At 39.0% G+C, this 18080-nt stretch overlaps 1 non-coding gene and 1 pseudogene across 1 annotated transcript; one reads left to right on the top strand and one right to left on the bottom strand.

Moving 5' to 3' along the window:
* Positions 1-6697: 6697 nt before the first annotated feature.
* On the bottom strand, positions 6698-16766 carry LOC128056265 (placental prolactin-related protein 3-like; annotated as a pseudogene).
* On the top strand, positions 14696-14802 carry LOC128057034 (U6 spliceosomal RNA). The gene has a single exon (XR_008200228.1). It is a non-coding gene; the product is annotated as a U6 spliceosomal RNA (small nuclear RNA).
* Positions 16767-18080: the final 1314 nt, after the last annotated feature.

Below are 18080 nucleotides of genomic sequence, written 5' to 3'. Positions count from 1 at the left end.
TATTAGAATAGCAACACATAAAAAATATTTTTACATAATATAATTAGGTCACTGAACAGTGTGTTGAAAAATGGAAAATAATTTGGAGATTAGTTTTTCAGGAAACAGAAAATTATCAAAATTTGTTGCATAAAATATTACTAATTTTACCAACATTTTTTTACAAAACCAGTTCAACTGAAGAGAGGCACAATGTTCAGAACATCCATGTTTGCGTGAGTTTGCATAGGGCCTCAGAGATGGAAATATTTTTGAAGTTGGGTAGAAGACCAAGATACCTACCTGGACAGGGGAAAACTTGAATCTCGAATGCAAGAAAGTATGTTTGCTCCCCTCTGTGTGGTCTAAGTTGTTTTTCTTTAAATCACCTCCCTTTTTTCACCTTTATTCCCTAAACCCTATCCTCTGCTTTACTATTAGTTTCCAATAATACAGATCACCTGTTAACATACCATATAATGTACTTGGATACATGTTTATTGCAGATTATCTGTTTTCCACTAGCTGCAATATCAGTTCCATGAGGACAAGTGTCTGCCTGCTTTTTTTATAGATGTAAACTAAGCACCTGTAAGAGTTTTTGAGTCAAGGAGAAATTAAGTCATTGATCAACTGGTTAAAAGACCAATAGCAGAGTACTGGGCAGACCTATAGGTTTCAAAATTTTGTGGTTTTAATTAGCTATTGTAAATAAACTATTCTGCAGTTAATATTACAGGTTAAGACATGTTTCTGTTTCTTTTATCAGCATAAACATAAACTACATTTGAAGATAAGTTTTTAGACCCAACATGATAAGTAAAATGCACGTTTGAAAATATATATATATACTAGTTGATTTGTTTTCTTTATCCAAAATATAATTTTTTTCTTACCTAGGTGTGTCTACATATATGTTTATATATATAAATAAAATTCCATCTCGTCAAAGCTATGGTTTTTCCAGTAGTCAGTATGGATGTAAGAGCTGGACCATAAGGAAACTGAGCACTGAGGAATTAATGCTTTTGAACTGCGATGTTGGAGAAGACTCTTGAGTGTCCCTTGGACTGCAAGGAGATAAAACCAGTCAATACTAAAGGAAATCAGTCCTGAATATTCATTGAAAGGACTTATACTGAAGCTAAAGCTCCAATACTTTTTCCACCTGATACAAAGAACTGATTCATTGGAAAAGACCCTGATGCCAGGAAAGATTGATGGCAGGAGGAGAAGGAGATGGCAGAGGATGAGATGGTTGGATGGCATCACTGAGTCAATGGACATGAGTTTGAGCAGGCTCCAGGAGATGGTGGAAGACAGTGGAACTTGATGTGCTGCAGTCCATGAGGTCTCAAAGATTTGAATATGACTGAGTGACTGAACTTAAATGAAGGTATGCATATGTGTTATGTATATAACATAATGATCACTATACATAGGTCACATTGACAAATAATGTTATTTTAGTTTCAGGTATCATTATACATAGATAATATGGACATAAAATGTTATTTTCAGTTCAGGTGTACAACATAATTATTTGATATATATATATATATTGCAAAAGGATCACCACAGTAAGTCAGGTGAATATCCATCACTAGAAATAGTTATACTTTTCTTCTTGCAATGAGAACTTTAAGATCTCTTAACAGTGTTCAAATAGCCCATAAGCATAGTCCCTTTTTGACTTAGTGCAGTTAAATGAGAAATTGGCTAGAGTCTTAGAATCAAAGAATCATGTTGAAACAGTTGAGTTGAATCAAACTTCTCAGTGCCAACTCATATAGAGCTTTCTTGAAAAATTCATCCCTGATTAGGCCCTCCAGGCTCCCAAACCACATGGTTTGGTGTGCAGGCATATATTGGTGTTTAAGGCGTATGCTCTCTTTTCCACTTGTCCACGCATTTCTTTCTCGACATCTTTCAGTGCTTTATCCATCTCCTGTCTTCACTATCCAAACTGGTTATAATTATGGCAGAAGACGTCTAAGTAGCTAGACTCGCAATTGCTGCCCACTGGGCATTTTGGAAAGAGGCTGGGAAGGAGTCCTTCCAGTTTTAGAGTTTTACTTTCAGGGGATTAGAAAGCCTTTCAGTTTGAAGAGTTCATCAATAGGAATATATCTCAGGAATGAACACTGTTTAATTATTTATTTGATTAGAGATTAGCTGACCATCTGCTGAGAGTAAGGTAATGAAGGGTTAGCAAACAAGGGAGGATTCAGGCAAAAGGATGAGAACCTCTTGGAGAAAGTGGACACATGATTAAAGAGATCATGACCTCTATTTTGTTTAGATTTTAGGTTTTGTCTAGGCTGGCTCTGTAAAGGTATGGGTTGTTTCTGTTTGATTTCCATTCAACCTCTATACTTTACAATGTATGTCTTATTTAAGTGCTGAAAGTGACTAGTGACTTACTGCTTGTTATCACTGGGTAGTTCTGCTTTGGATCTGGTATTCCAGAGTGTCTAGCAGAGGCTTCGTAGCATGCTTATTTCTATCATTTGCCTTAGAACTTTAACATTTTTTTTGGTGATTTCTGGTACTAAGTTGATGAAATACAGGAAAAGATAGCTCAGGCGCTTTTGGATAAAACCTTAATTTATCTCCTCCCTTCTCTCTGACTTTTCATTGATTGACTCAACTAGTCACATATTGCTGGATGTCTTTTTTGACTCTTATGTCTGCTTCATTCCTTGCATGTGGTCAAGGTCTATTTCATTTCCTGTATCTCTCACATCCTTTGCATCTTTTTAATTGGCAGGGCCCTCTTTGATTTTTAGTGTCATAATGTTCTCAGCTCTTTCTGGTCTCTTTCTTTTCCTCTACCAGCCCCAACAGCCACAATTCCACAATCCACATTAAAGTTTCTCTTTTCTAATTCTGGACATTGTGGTCTCGGACTAAATATTCTTGGTTTCCTGTTGCTTTGTAGAATAAAGACAAACTGTCCAAACTGGCATATATGATTCTCCTTAATGCATAAAAATCCATAAAAGTATTTCTCCATTCTAACCCTACAATAATATATACAGTATATCATGGGAGCATAATCATGAGAGATACAACATGTACAGTAAAAAATGAACATTTCTTGTGTTTTTGTCAGACTTGATTATTCACTGATATCTTATAAGCTATCTGTATTAATATATCAGTTGCCTTGATATAGGATGTCAGAGTTCCTTAATTCATAATATGATACTAAATGAATTGACAGATATACTGTTTCCCTTTTTCCATATCAATATCCCATCAACCTTTCAAAACTCCATCATAAAGCCATCCCATTTGTGCCATTCCTATGACCCACTCAGGTGGCTCCTCGCTTTAGTTCAGTCTACTGTGGCCCCGTGCTGGCATCACATCTCATTCTTCTCCCTACCATGCAATACAGCAATTTGTGTGTTTGTATCACCCTCTCCGTCTCCACAAGTTGCGGGCCTGCTTCTGGAAAATAGAGACTTTTTTAAACCTCAGTTTAAGTCTCACTGTATCCATGACATGTGACTTACTAATCTATAAGGTCAGTGAACTTAAAAGATTCTTTATTTATTTGTTTCCATTCGGTAACCACTGCTACTATTCTTGATATAGTAGGGCCATTTCTTCAAATGTAATCTTACACGGAAATCTGTAAAAGAGGGGAAAATCGATGCTTTCTGGATGGCAAGGGAGTGATTGTTAAATCCTGTCCAAATATCCCCTCTTTGGCTATTCCTGACTGACTCCATAATATATCTATAGCTCTGTTCAATATTGTCTGAAATCTACAGTATTCACTTTATATGTCACAGTCAAGCAAGTAGAGGACTCTCAATGTCACCACCTCTGTGCTTGATGTAAAGTCCTAAATTTATGCTTGAAATAAATTTTATAAGAGACAAATACATGAAGATGTATGTGGTCTATTGGTGAGTGTATGTTTCTTCCCACTGTCCCCCTTATTGCCAAATTTCCCCTCTAATAAATACCATCCTCTCTGCTGGAAATATCGAGACATTGAAGGAAAGAAAGTTAAGCAAGTAACAAAATAGAATTAGGTGTTTTAGGCAGTAAATGACATAGAAAGTGCTTACAGGGTGTTTGATGGTCTTTTACCTTTGGAAGAAGAAAGTGAAAGTACAAGAAAGCTGACGCTTTACATGCATGGAGGAGCCAAAGGAGGGATTGATAGTTTGCTTTGGGAGAGAGTATTTTGTCATATTCTGAAAGGTTTGGGTCATCCCATGTAGAGGCAGGGGCAGGACTCAGGCAAGAATAACCCTGCCTATGAGGGAAGAGGTTTGTTTTGTGGACAGTGTTCCTGTATGTGGGTGAAACTTTTCTTTGCCTAAAAGAAGATTTGGCTGGATTCTGCCCTGAAGAGTTGCCAAGCTTTGTTCATCTCTAGAACTATGGCCTTTAGTAACAACAAAAGAATACTTCTAATATAAAGGACAATTTCAGAAAAAAGAGGAGAGAAGAGAAAATGGAAATAAAAGGGAATATGAGATATTTGCTCGTAGGATATTAAAAACGCATATATATTTGGGTCCTTAAAAATAAAGTGTTCTAACAGCATTTCATCCTTCATTACCCAAGTCCTAGACTCACTTTTCCTTTGCTGCCTTTCCTTCCTTTTGTCTTTCCCTTCCTTCTTCCTTTCTCTTCCTTCTCTCTTATTCATCCCACTTTTCCTTCTACCTTATGATTTCCCATTTTCTGTTTAAGAAGAATTACTGCTATAGCCCTAAAGATGCTGCAACACCAGCCCAGTAACATCACTGACTTCTTAGGAGAGCCAGTCAAGAGATTGGCCCTCATGTCAGGTTGTTTGGAGGCTGTTGAACAAGCTGAGCATCCCTAATCCAGTCACATTGCTCCAGTCTCAGTAGAGACTCAGTCGATTTGGATGATTTTATAATTCAGGAATGACTAGGGCATGTTTGTAAGGCAAGATAATTAATGACTAGGATAGTTACTCTAACAGGAAGAGAGAATGGCATCTCACTTCTCAGATAAATGTGTTTTTAAATCCAGCTTTCTGATCTACTCAGTATCTATGTGACCAGTTAGTCAATTGTCCAGAATCTATAGTGGTAGACAGATGCACACCAGTATTCTGCCATTCAATTGTTCAGAGTGTTTATGACACATGGGGGTCCTGTGGGCTGCTTAATTTTCTTCAGATGGTGCTTGCAGAGTGAGGGAAACAGAGAGGCTGTGGTAACTACTGCAGGTGTCAAGCTGTGGGTTCCAGAACATTTCCCCTGATTAAAAAGGAATCTATGATGTTGGGAATCCCCAACTTGTGAATGTCATGGAAAATCACAAGGATACCCCTCAAGGGAAACACTTCTCAGTAAGGGGAATTTCAGATCAGTCCATCTGGGCCAAGAAAGGGTTACAACAGCAGCATGTAAGTCAGTGACGTCAGAACTTTCCCTCTTGTGACCATCTACCCTGTTCCAACATGGCCTAAGGAATGAAGATCCAGAGAGGGAGAGAGAAGGACATTTGCAGAAATGGACACATCTGCACTTCCTCGTAGGTCCCCTGGGCCTCAGCATGGGAGAAGGAAACATTGAATAGGCTGAATATGAGGTGGAGTTGACACTTGACTGACCTGGACTTGGGAAACCCAGAGTGATAGAATGTGTGGAATGGCTGCAAGGTGATGCAGGAGATGAGGATGCAGTGGAGTGTGGGTGACGACAGCCCCTGGAGGAGGATGAGCCAGTTCACGTGTGTATGTGCTATAGACTCAGCCTTTGTATCCCCCAGAAATTTCATATGATGAAATCCTGATTCCCATGCTTATGGTATCCGAAGGTGGGGCCTTTGTGAGGTGATGGAGTTATAAGGATGGAGACTCCTCAATGAGATGAGTGCTTTTATATATAAGAGACGCACAGAGCTCCAAGCCCTCCCCCATGTGAGGATACAGTAAGAAGTGTGTGACCAGAATGGACCCTGCATGTCCACAGTGTGGAAATCAATTTCTGTTGTTTTTAAGCCTGTGATATTTTGTTATAGCAACCCAGAAGGACTAAGACAGCATCCTAACCATCTTTAGTCAGTTCAGTAAATCTCATGCTATTTATACAAAGGTGCAAAGCATTTGTATTGTCTGGTGTAACACTGTGATAGTTGGCTGACAGGTCGTGGCTGGGTTTCATAAAGAATTCTGAGAATTCAGTCTTCTTGGTAGCATGAATAGAACCATGAACAATTGTCTAATACTTTGATTCTAATAACTAGACCCAAAATACTTGGCTGTGATTCTTACATAATCTCTTAATGGTCTTCATTGTAATGCCAGCTTCTGCTATTTGTGACTAATTTTAATAGGAGCTTCATTCTCTCAATGTAGAGGTGGATTTTCTTTTGATTTTCTGTTAAATGAAGATAAAAAATGTTAAGAAATTGCCCTCTTAGACTTTGACATCTCTACAGAGCCTGTGTTAATTTTTTTAAGAGGAGACCAATTTCACAGAGCACGAATTATGTGGAGAGTGGTAGGACGGGGGTTCAGGATTGGGAACTCATGTACACCTGTGGCGGATTCATGTCAATGTATGGCAAAACCAATACATATTGTAAAGTTAAAAAAATAAAATAAATAAAAAATAAAGAGCAAAAAGAAAAACAAAAGCTATAAATTTTAAAGAAGCTTGCTCTGGGATAGGTCATTATGACCACCTCAGAGCTGGATGGGATGGATGTGGGTTTAGCACGTGTTGTTGATTTGGCACAATAGGATCTCGGTATAAATGTCAACTTTCCATGAATCCCTCTGCAGGCACTTGAACAGGTCATAAAAGGCAGAATGACGAATATCTTCATCGCTGGACACCAGGGATGGGAGTTCTGACCAGAATATGCGATCCTCGGTCAGCCGCCTTATTGGAAAAATGATCTGCATACCCAAGGGATAATGACTTCTTATGTGTTTTTAATTAGTATTTGCTAATTTTTTTTTTTACTTCTAATTATCAAAATAAGATTTGGGGAAGACATACGAATATAAAACTCTCTAGATATGGATTTTGGAGCCAGCCTATGAGAAAACTAAGAGAAATCTAAAATTTAGAAACATAACTCAAGTTTAGTTTTAATTTTCTCTTTTCTTCCTTCCCACTCTCATCCTTTGATTTGAAGAGAACAGAGAAAAGAAGACAAGTGGAATTTCAATAGCAGATGTCCTGGGTTACTTTGAAGAAAATGCTCATCTGGGAAATTCTGTTCTCTAGTTCTCTTACTCTTGAAAATATTTCAACCACTTGTGCCCAGGAAGAGGCAAGATTTTGGTGGAACTGTGTGCAATGCAGGGAAGGCTGCACATGTCAAAAATTGCAGTGAAATTCTGATTCCTTTACAGTAGAGTCTATCACTATGGATGACTAGGCTCTCGCTTTATGTAGTAGCAGTCTAGTATATAGAAGTCATAAATATTTTTACAAAATGAGGTATTTCCAAACTCCTTACGCATTACAGAGGTCACCTCTTTCATTCATGAACAAAGTGAGAAATCCCTCTGCAGGACGCTCACTTGGCTGAATTGCCTCTCTGAGTTCTTGAAGTTCTTCAACTTTTTTCACATTCTCTCTGGCATTTGATAGGATAGTATCTGAGACTTCTTTCATTCTCTGCAGGTCCGTGACTAGATAATACAGAGGTCTATTCCAGGAGTACAGTAACATGAATATCCACTTACTAAGGTCTTCATTCTAAGAAACCAGAAGAAACGGTCTCATTAAAATAATCATAATTTGGTGGTTTTGGTAACACGTGATCTTTGCTCAGCGCAGCTGACCTAAAAAACTTTTGTTTTTTTCTATGTGTATGCAGAGATATTTGAAGGTAGTAAAAGTTGCAAAACTATAAAATGTAAGCTATTAGTTCACACTTTATGAATTATTAAAACCCTAGGTTCTGTTAGGAACTAATTCTTCTGATGAGGTCTAATTTATAACATGAAGAATTTTCTTTTTTCCTCTGAAATTCTATGACCACTCTGTGAGTTCTTTTATGTTGTGTATTTTCGTGAGAGAAATCTAAGTATTTATGGCAAGTCAGTACGTGCCTGCAGTGCCTGACCCAGGAAAGAGGGATTCCACCTGTGCCCACATCACTGTCACCCAGTGATTCATTCATATTAATGAATCAGATGAGTCCTTTGTATTGATTTTTGATCAGTAATTGTTTTATGATATTACAACAAAGAGACAATGAAGAAGACTTGACATTCCTAAACAGGCTTCTCTCCTCAGCTGATCCCAACACCAGCTGCCTACTGATATCAGAAGAGTCTGTTTTGTTAACATGTGTCCAGGCAGAAAATGGCACAGCATTGTCTTTAGTAACAGCATCAGTGGGATTCACAATGGAGGGTTTCCCCTCCTAGTTCACTACTATTACCAGAATTCAGCATGAAAATCCCAGGGGCTGAAGATCTCTAGTTAATATGTTTGATTTCTTTACAACCATGAACTGTTTTACTGGTAAAGAACAGAGAATTGAGTAGGAATAAATACAGTAATGCACCTAAAGTGCTCAGTAAAATGTGAGGCCATGTAGTAACTCTCAATAAACTTTAAATTTAAGCTTATTGAAAAACCCCTCCTCTTTTTCCTCTTTGACCTTTTCCTTTACTTGATCATCCTCATTATTAATGAACTTGGTAGAAAATAATGCTGGTATCATTAAGAAAGTTGTAGAGAGAGAAGATAGTATTTTGATGGAAGATGCATGTGAAAATATTTTAAATAATGTTAGGAAGAAGGATAATGCAGGAAATCAGAAAAAAAGAGATTATAACTGTGAAAATTTGGAGCTTCCATAAATGATTGAGGCTTGATATGTAAACAGTGTTGTCCTCAGAAAAGAAGCAATTGTGGCCATGAGAAGCAAAGCAATGTTTATAGGCTGTTGTAGGAGAGACTTACAAATTAAGAATAAAAGGTGACAGAAGAGTCATTGAGAATGACAAATGAAGGAGGTGTCAGAGAGGTAGAAGCAGAATCAAGAGCCTTAAAAGGCAGATGCGGTGGCTTGGGTGATGCAGTATAGGATTCCCACGTAGGAGTCACTAGTAACAGGGAGTACTGAAAACTGGGGTGTGTTTCTTACATATTCATGAATTTTGTAATCGTATATTTTACACATGGAAGTTCCCATTCATTTCCTGTTTTCGTACAGAATAGTGTCTGATGCATTGGTTGAACTAAACTTGTCTGCATGGACATTTTATAGATCTGTTATTTATTTTGCTACTACAGATCTTTAGTCATCCCTTGATTTCGCTCATGCTTAATCAAATGCACAATATAATTTCTTTCCAATTTCTTACCGTTCCTGCACCTTTACCTGCATGTACATTTACCATTACCTCTACTAATCTGAAGCCTGGTAACCTACATACTGTTTCATTTGATCTGGTGAAAAACCCAGGTGAAAGACTCACGGTCATCTTGAGGGCTTTTTCTCTTTCTTCGGGAATAGGGATGATATTGGTACGGCAGCGCTTGGTGGCATTGATATAGTACTGTTTGCCCTGGGCATATTTTTCATGCTGAAAGTGATCAGGCAATTAGTTAGGGTTGTTGGGCATTCAGTAGATGAACCCATTACAGGAACATTAACATGTTTGACATTTGTGTAATTTTTTTAACAGAGTGCATTACAAAATTTGAAAGTCATTCTTTTCCTATTTTTCTATACATTGTCTCTTAAAAATGATTTTACATCTAACTTTTCTAACTTTTCCCTTCACTATTTTATTATTCTCTTTTCTTTTTATTTTTTAGTATTTGACCCAAATAAAGTACTTTGGTACCAATACTTGATACTTCCCAGGTGACGTAGTGGTAAAGAACATTCCTGCCAATGCAAGAGATATAACAAGACTCAGGTTTGATCCCTAGGTGAGAAGCATCCCTTGCAAGAGCGTATAGGAGCATACTCCAGTATTCTTGCCTGGCCAATCCTATGGACAGAGGAGCCTCCTGGGCTACAGTCAGTAGGGTTGCAAAGAGTTGGACACAACTGAAGTGAATTAGAATGCATGCATGTACCTATATTTAACCATTTAATCTCTTGTTTACTGTGGGTTAGAGCCAATATATTCCCTTACAGAGAGTTATACAGTTATGACTTTGACTTATCTCTGAATCCACACACCAAAAACCTTAGTGTTCTTCCCAGGTGCAGAATATAATGTTGTTTATGGTGACAAAATGGTAGGTCATAAAAACATGGCAAAAAGTTATAGGAAATACTAAGCAATGGACTGAAAATAATAAAAGTAGAAGAATCTAGCTAACACATTGATAGAGAATAGCTAATGTGTAGCGAAAGCTATGAACATTTAAAGAGATTACTTGGAAGAGTTGGAAAAAAAATGGACAGTCAACACTGGAGGATGAAACAAAAACTAGTGAGTAAAAAGCACTATGCGAATTTAATAGAAACTGTGTACTCTTTGATTGACCTAAAAGAATTAACATACAACTTTCAAATACCTTCATCAGAAAGAGAATAATTGTTTCCAATTGTAAACACTCCTATTGTAGATGTAAAACTGTTCACTTACAAATCTTAAAACAATAACTTGTAGCATTAAAAAAACTACAAAATATTTGTTTTTGTGACCGGATTTTAGCTTTGTTTAACATGTTCCATCCACTCAGTTCACTGCAGAGCAGTTCTCATTTATTGGCTATTTACTCTGAGCCTGGAGAAGAAAGCCCAGAGAGACCCTGAAGCACCAGAAAATCAACATGCTTCCCTTTCCCCAGTCCCATCTTAAAGTGTTTTATGTCAGGTAGTATTGTGGACTGAATATGTGTTCTTCAAATTCATGTGTTTGAGCCCTAAGTTCCAAAGTACTGTGTTTTGAAAAGGGTTCCAACATAATGGGATCCCACAGACTTAGCCCACCAGACTCCTCTGTCCATGAGATTGCTCAGGCAAGAATACTGGAGTGACTTGCCGTTCCCTTCTCCAGGGAATCTTCCAGACCCAGGGAGAGAACCTCACATTGCAGGCAGATTCTTTACCATCTGAGCCACCGGCGAAGCCCATTAAGGTTAAATGAGCTCTTAGGGTGGAACACTGACTCAATAGATTTAGTGTCTTCATGAAGCGAAACACCAGAGAATTCTCTCTGTGTCTCTGTGTCTTTTATTCTCTCTCTCTTCCCCACCCGCCACCCTGTGTGAGGATGCATGGAGAATCCAGCCTGGGAAGAAATAATTCTTACCAGAACTTCACCTTGCTGGCACCTTTATCTGGGACTTCTAGCCCTCAGAACTGTGAGAATTATTTCTGTTGTTTATTCCACTGTTAAAATAAATTTCTGTTGTTTATTTCACTGAGTCTATTGTATTCTTTTTGGCATTCTTGGCTGACAAATACAAAATCATTTATTTTGGAAATTTACAAAAGAAAAGGAATGAAAGGAAATTGAAAAAGTTATTGCACTTCTTAGGAATCTTTAGGATTTCACAAAACTGATCCTTTCTTCAATTTCCACATCTTAGGATCTGATGACTTCTTTGAACTAGAGCCTGTGTTATATGAAGTTTGGCTGATGTAGCCTTCTTGTTGAAAGGACAGTATACCTCAGTCACTTACACGAAGGTTCCAACTGGGAGCCTGGCTGGCTACAGTCCATGGGGTCACAAGAGTCAGACATGACTTAGCAACTAAACCACCATCACCACAGTACTTACAAACTCATTGAACATTATGTTGGAATGGGTAGCGATGTCGCATGACAGCATGGTGGTGTTGAGAAACAGATCTCTAAGGGATTCCAGGGAAATGTCAAACATGTCAGGACAGCAGATCGGGCATGTTTTGCCTTGGCACAGGAGCAGATTAGACATGACCAGCAACAGCAGCAGGCAGGACCCTGTTTAAATAAAACATGAGCCATTCTGAGTTGATCTAGTCACCTGAGGTTATCAAATCCATCCTGTGGTGGGAAGCCTTCTCTTTCCCTGTTCCTCTGAGCAGGAGTGGTGCTGTAGAAGCTGGGATGGGGAAAAAGGAGGGCCTTCCATGTAAATTTACATGGATGATGATACTTGCACAGATAGACAGTTGGAGAAGTAGGATACTCCCTGTATTTTTGTATTGCTCCCAAAGTACTTCTGTGCTCTGCAAACATTTGGAACTTAATTCTGAGCCAGAGTGTTTAGGCCATTCTTTTAAGACAGTTTGATGTTGGGATTCTGCAAATCTGAGCAGCAAGGCCAATTAGAAGTTCCTAATTTTTAGACTCTACATTGACTAATACTTGCATTTTAGACACTGAAATGACAAGAAAAGTCCAATTGATCTGTGTGGTTTACCATCACGCTGGGTTAACAGTAAACATATGACTGACTGATCGCTACTATTGACTAGAAAGAGAATACTAAGAGAAAAAGGATACTTTACTTTGGATCTGCTCACTCACCTTAGTAACCTCATGCATGTCTTTGATACTTTCCCATAAGCTTAAAACATCTTAAAATTTGTGTTTGACTGTAACCCTGTGAGATAGCCTTAATCTTCACTATGATCATCAAGTTATGTTAATGAAGATGCAATGACTTGGAGAGGGCAAGTAATTTTCCCCAAGTCCCATTATTAGCAGATGCAGGTGACTGGGCACCAATACACTCATCTGTTCACTTCCTGATGTCACATCACACACGCCTGTGGGCTCTTGGTCTGCATGTGTGTAACCAGGACCACATCCAGAGCTTGATGACTGTGCTTAGGAGAAAAATATTTTGTCTTTGACTGCAAAACAAAGTGACCCTAGAACATAGGTTTTATCCACTTGTTCTGCTCTGTCTATAAAACACTCACTGTTACAGTCTCTGACAATTATCAGGGTGGGGGACTGGTTCTCCTGGCTAGCTTTTCTTCTAGGCACCTTGACAGCTCTTCTACTTTTATTCATCTTTAATCTTCTTGTTACATTTGTTTCTTCAATAAAACAGCAAATAAATCTCCAAATTTAATAGAAGAATATTACCTGGTCAGCACCCAGGATAACGTCATTGGCTCTGTGAACAAAGCCTGCCCTTTACTGACTTAGACTTTTTAGGGACAAAATTTATCTGTCTGGTCAGGGGTACATCCTGAGAAACCATGGGGCTTAGTTTTTGTAACCATTTCCAAATATCTCCTCTTTGATAGGAGAATTAGGCCTTCATGCTTCCATGATGTATTGTAAAATTTCAGAAATTATTCCTGGCCCTACCTTTGGCCAACAGAAGCATAAAATCGTAGATTCTTGCAAGCGTGATTTTAATATTACTTTTCTTGTGCGTCCTTTGTAAGTAAGCAGAATTTAAGAGTGAAGTGAGCAAGAACTGAGTTTGGAAAAGAGAACTGATAAAGTAGAGATTTTATCCTCCTGAATGAGATGGGAAAATGATTCTTTTTCCAATTTACCAGAAGAGTGGTAATTTACTTAAGGATAAGATATCAGCATTTACTAGGTTTTCTCTGCTCTTAGTTAGTTTAAAGGGGGAAGGTGTATAAGAATAAAAAGTTCATTTAAAACAATGGAGTATTACTCAGCTATTAAAAAGAATATATTTGAATCAGTTCTAATGAGATGGATGAAACTGGAGCCGATTATACAGAGTGAAGTAAGCCAGAAAGAAAATCACCAATACAGTATACTAATACATATATATGGAATTTAGAAAGATAGCAATGATGACCTTGTATGCAAGACAGCAAGAGACACAGATGTGTAGAGCGGACTTTTGGACTCTGAGGGAGAGGGAGAGGGTGGGATGACTTGGGAGAATGGCATCGAAACATGTATACTATCATGTAAGAAATGAATCACCAGTCTATGTTCGATGCAGGATGCAGGATCCTTGGGGCTGGTGCATGGGGATGAGCCGGAGGGATGATGTGGGGTGGGAGGTGGGAGAGGGGTTCATCTTTGGGAGCTCATGTACCCCCTTGGCGGATTCATGTCAATGTATGCCAAAACCAATACAGTATTGTAAAGTAAAATAAAGTAAAAATAAAAATTAAAAAAAAAACCCAGAGAATTAAATGTAATAAATAAATAAATAAATAAAATTAGGTGATGGAAATAAAAGAAGTGGTTCTCAAAAGGAAGACATATAAGTTGGAGAAATTTGGGACTTTATCTCTCATCACCTAAAGAGTTTATTGTGACAGGCAAGGAGAATAATAGCTTGTATACATAGACATAATTGTGTGCATATGTTTCTGTGTAAGTATACATGTTTTATGCCTAAATATATGCTTAATTCCTTCATGGAACTTTAGACCGTATAAAACTCAATTTTATAAGAGGCAGTAAATATAGCTGCTGCTTCTGCTGCTAAGTTGCTTCAGTCGTGTCCGACTCTGTGCGACCCCATAGATGGCAGACCATCAGGCTCCCCCCTCCCTGGGATTCTCCAGGCAAGAGCACTGGAGTGGGTTGCCATTTCCTTTTCCAATGCATGAAAGTGAAAGCGAGGTCGTTCAGTCGTGTCCAACTCTTCGCGACCCCATGGACTGCAGCCTACCAGGCTCCTCCAACCATGGGATTTTCCAGGCAAGAGTACTGGAATGGGGTGCCATTGCCTCCTCCAAGTAAATAAAGCAGAATACCCTAATTTCTAATGCAATTGATCATTTATTGGTAGATAACTAACTATTTGATTTTCTTTTTCTGTTAAAATGTTATTCGTCTGTTTGCTTTGGTATCACATATATTAAATAATTGGAATAACACTGTGAAGATCAGCATGGCCCCTGCCCAAGGATGATGCACACATTTGTGAAGTCTTCCATATTTTTCTGTAACAACTTCGAGGGTTGAGATTGGAAGGAAGGTGGCAAGGAGGTTAAAGAAACAGGGGACATAGGTATACCAATGGCTAATTCAAGTTTATATTTGGCCAAAAGCAGTACAGTATTGTAAAGCAATTACGCTTCAATTAAATATCAAGTAATTCAATTATTTAAACTGTTATTGGGGATCATATAACAGGTTCACATATCCATTTTATGACTAAAGAGGGTCTGACTGGACACTGATGGCATCAATTATCATTGGTTAATGATTCATTTGAACTCTGGGAGTTGGTGATGGACAGGGAGGCCTGGTGTGCTGCCATTTATGGGGTCGCAAAGAGTAGGACACGACTGAGTGACTGAACTGCAATGAGTGATTCATTAACTTTATAGTTGAATGAGAAAAGTAAACTAACAAACACTACTGTCATGATTCAGTGCCATAGCAAGCTATAATCCTTGTCTGCATTCGCTTTTAGGGGGTATAGTGCCCAAACTTTGAAACTGAGCCTGTTCCCAGAAGCGCAGTTGTGAGTCCTGACCAGGGTGTTTGTTCCTGATGCTGGAGGCTTGGGTTCACTGGTCACTAAGGCTGAAATTTTCTCTCCTGAGCATTTTCTGGTTCTATCACGTGCACAAGGTTTTATATTTTGATTTTTAATTTGATTCTCTTATTGTTTTGATCAGACTACCAAGTCCCTTTACAATTTATTTTTCAGACTCTCTTGTGCTTTGATTTTTCTGATGCTCATTAGTGTATTTGCTTCCATGTCTACCTCTCTGAGTAGTTTTCAGCATCTACATAAACCCTACCCTATTCTCTGATGTCTGGATGTTGGGGTTGAGCATCAGCATAATTTTATGGGCTACATTTTCCTTCTGGTGCAGTTTCCGGTATACAGCTTAAGCTGGTTGGCTCCCATCCGGCTTGTTCGTGTTGTCTCCAAAAATTAGAGAACTCTGCTTTCTTTCTAGGCAATACTGCCCCTTGTTTGGATACCATTGCTAATTTTCTGTGATTTCCCTTCCTGCCCCATAAGCTTTGTCTTTCTCAATCTACTGTAACTTGAGTACTATGTGTCTCTATGTTGGATTTTTAAAGGTTACATATTTTCATGTGTAAAAAATTAATAAGGTCTGAGGACCTAAGTTTGAGCTTCATGATCTAATTGTGAGATTGAAAAAGCTCTGGGAGTTCGTTATGGACAGGGAAGCCTGTGTTGCCACAGTCTATGGGTCACAAAGAGTTGGACACCGCTGAATGACTGACTGAACTGAAGAGAGTGGAACTTACCTGTGTTCTGCTCAAAAAGCAAAAGATAAACATGTGTGGTGATGGCAGTGTTACTTAATAGAAAGGGAAACTCGTTTCTAACACATGTACAAATGGGGGTGGACAAGATGATGGAGGGGTAGGTGGAAGTGGGGTACACCTCTCTCCACCGATGCATCAAGAACATTCAAAGATACAGCAGTTCTCACAGAGAACCAGGGGAACACTGGCAGGACTCCCTAAATAATGAGAAGGAATATTTGGATCCATACAGAACTCGGTAGGACAAAGGAAAGAAGGGACAAGGAGGAAGGGGAAAGAAGGAGGAGAGCAAGTGGGACCAGCCTGCACCTGGGGGAGAAGGAGCTGAAGCGCAGGGAAAAGATCCCTGCATCCATGGCCGTCCACTGGGATGGGAGAGGCATTTGAAGCAGTTGGGGAGTGAACTAATTATCTGGGACAGTCTGAACAGAGTGAGAACCACATAGACAAGCCATGCTGCAGCCTTTCATACCTCGGACAGAGTTGTAAGTCCACTGGTGTCCACGGAAGCTGGGAGCTAGAGCCATGGGGATTGAGGAATGATCCCAGGGAGAGGACTCCTGTTGATCGTGGGGAGTCAGCCTGATGGGATGGGATGGGATGGAGGAAATCTGCTGCATGAAATGCTTCTTAAGGAAAGCCATGAGGCCATTAAAGTAGTGTTCTACTGCCTGTGGAGTAGAGCTATCTCTTTCTCCATGCTGGTACCTGTAGGCTGAGCAATAGAGAAAGACCTCAGTGAGGGTGGTCCTTGAGTGCCTGATACACTAAGCAATGGAGAATTCTGAATGTCTATATACCTGCCCCTACCCTATTCTCTGGCCAAATTTTGGGTTTTAGCATTGTAATGTTTTTTGAACTTAAATTTCTTCTGGTAGAGTTTCTGGTTTACAAATAAAGCTATTTCTTCACATCTGGCTCGATCTTGGTGTTTCAAGAAACTTTGAGAACCTTCCTTCCTCTCAAGGCAATATTGCCCTTTACTTTACTAACATTGCTGACTTCCATACTTTCATTCTTGACTAATATGTCTTTCTCTATTCACTATAACTTTAGTAGTATGGGTCCCTGTGTTGATATTAATATTTATAATAAATTTTAACCTGATGCAGTTGAGAATCAAAAGGACTACAGTTACAACAGTAGTAATAAATTACCCCCAAATTATAACCCATTAATGCTCCCATTTAAAACTGATTTTCTATCTATATATTATTCAGGTCTCTTAACTCATTTTCCTCCCTAGATAGCTCAATTTTGAAATGAAATATAGAAAACAATGGAGTGGTAAACTCAGGAAATTACCTTCCTTTTGATATGCCTCATTAGTAAGTATACATATATTAGGGTTTTTTTCCCCAGTGGGGCTGTTCTTAGCAAATATCATAGCTCACTGTGGGGTGATTGCTATTGACTGAAGAATGTACACATTGAACTGTAATTGTCAAACAAGTGAGTGGAGATGAAGAAATTAATGCCAGGAAGGGGCAGGCTTTTGTTGTTCTAGGAGGAAAACCTTGCTATGTCTCTCATCTACAGTCTAATCTTCAGATTTATTAAAACTCTTACTTTCCCTCAGTTCAGTTCAGTCACTCAGTCGTGTCTGACTCTTTGCCACCCCATGAATCACAGCACACCAGGCCTCCCTGTCCATCACCATCTCCCGGAGTTCATTCAGACTCACATCCATCGAGTCTGTGATGCCATCCAGCCATCTCATCCTCTGTCATCCCCTTCTCCTCCTGCCCCTAATCCCTCCCAGCATCAGGGTCTTTTCCAATGAGTCAACTCTTTGCATGAGGTGGCCAAAGTACTGGAGCTTCAGCTTTAGCATCATTCCTTCCAAAGAAATCCCAAGGTTGATCTCCTTCAGAATGGACTGGTTGGATCTCCTTGCAGTCCAAGGGACCCTCAAGAGTCTTCTCCAACACCACAGTTCAAAAGCATCAATTCTTCAGTGCTCAGC

Source organism: Budorcas taxicolor, chromosome 11 (assembly GCF_023091745.1).
Source record: "Budorcas taxicolor isolate Tak-1 chromosome 11, Takin1.1, whole genome shotgun sequence".
NCBI lineage: Eukaryota > Metazoa > Chordata > Mammalia > Artiodactyla > Bovidae > Budorcas > Budorcas taxicolor.
The sequence above is the reverse complement of the archived record's forward strand: the minus strand, read 5'-3'. Positions and strand labels throughout refer to the sequence as shown.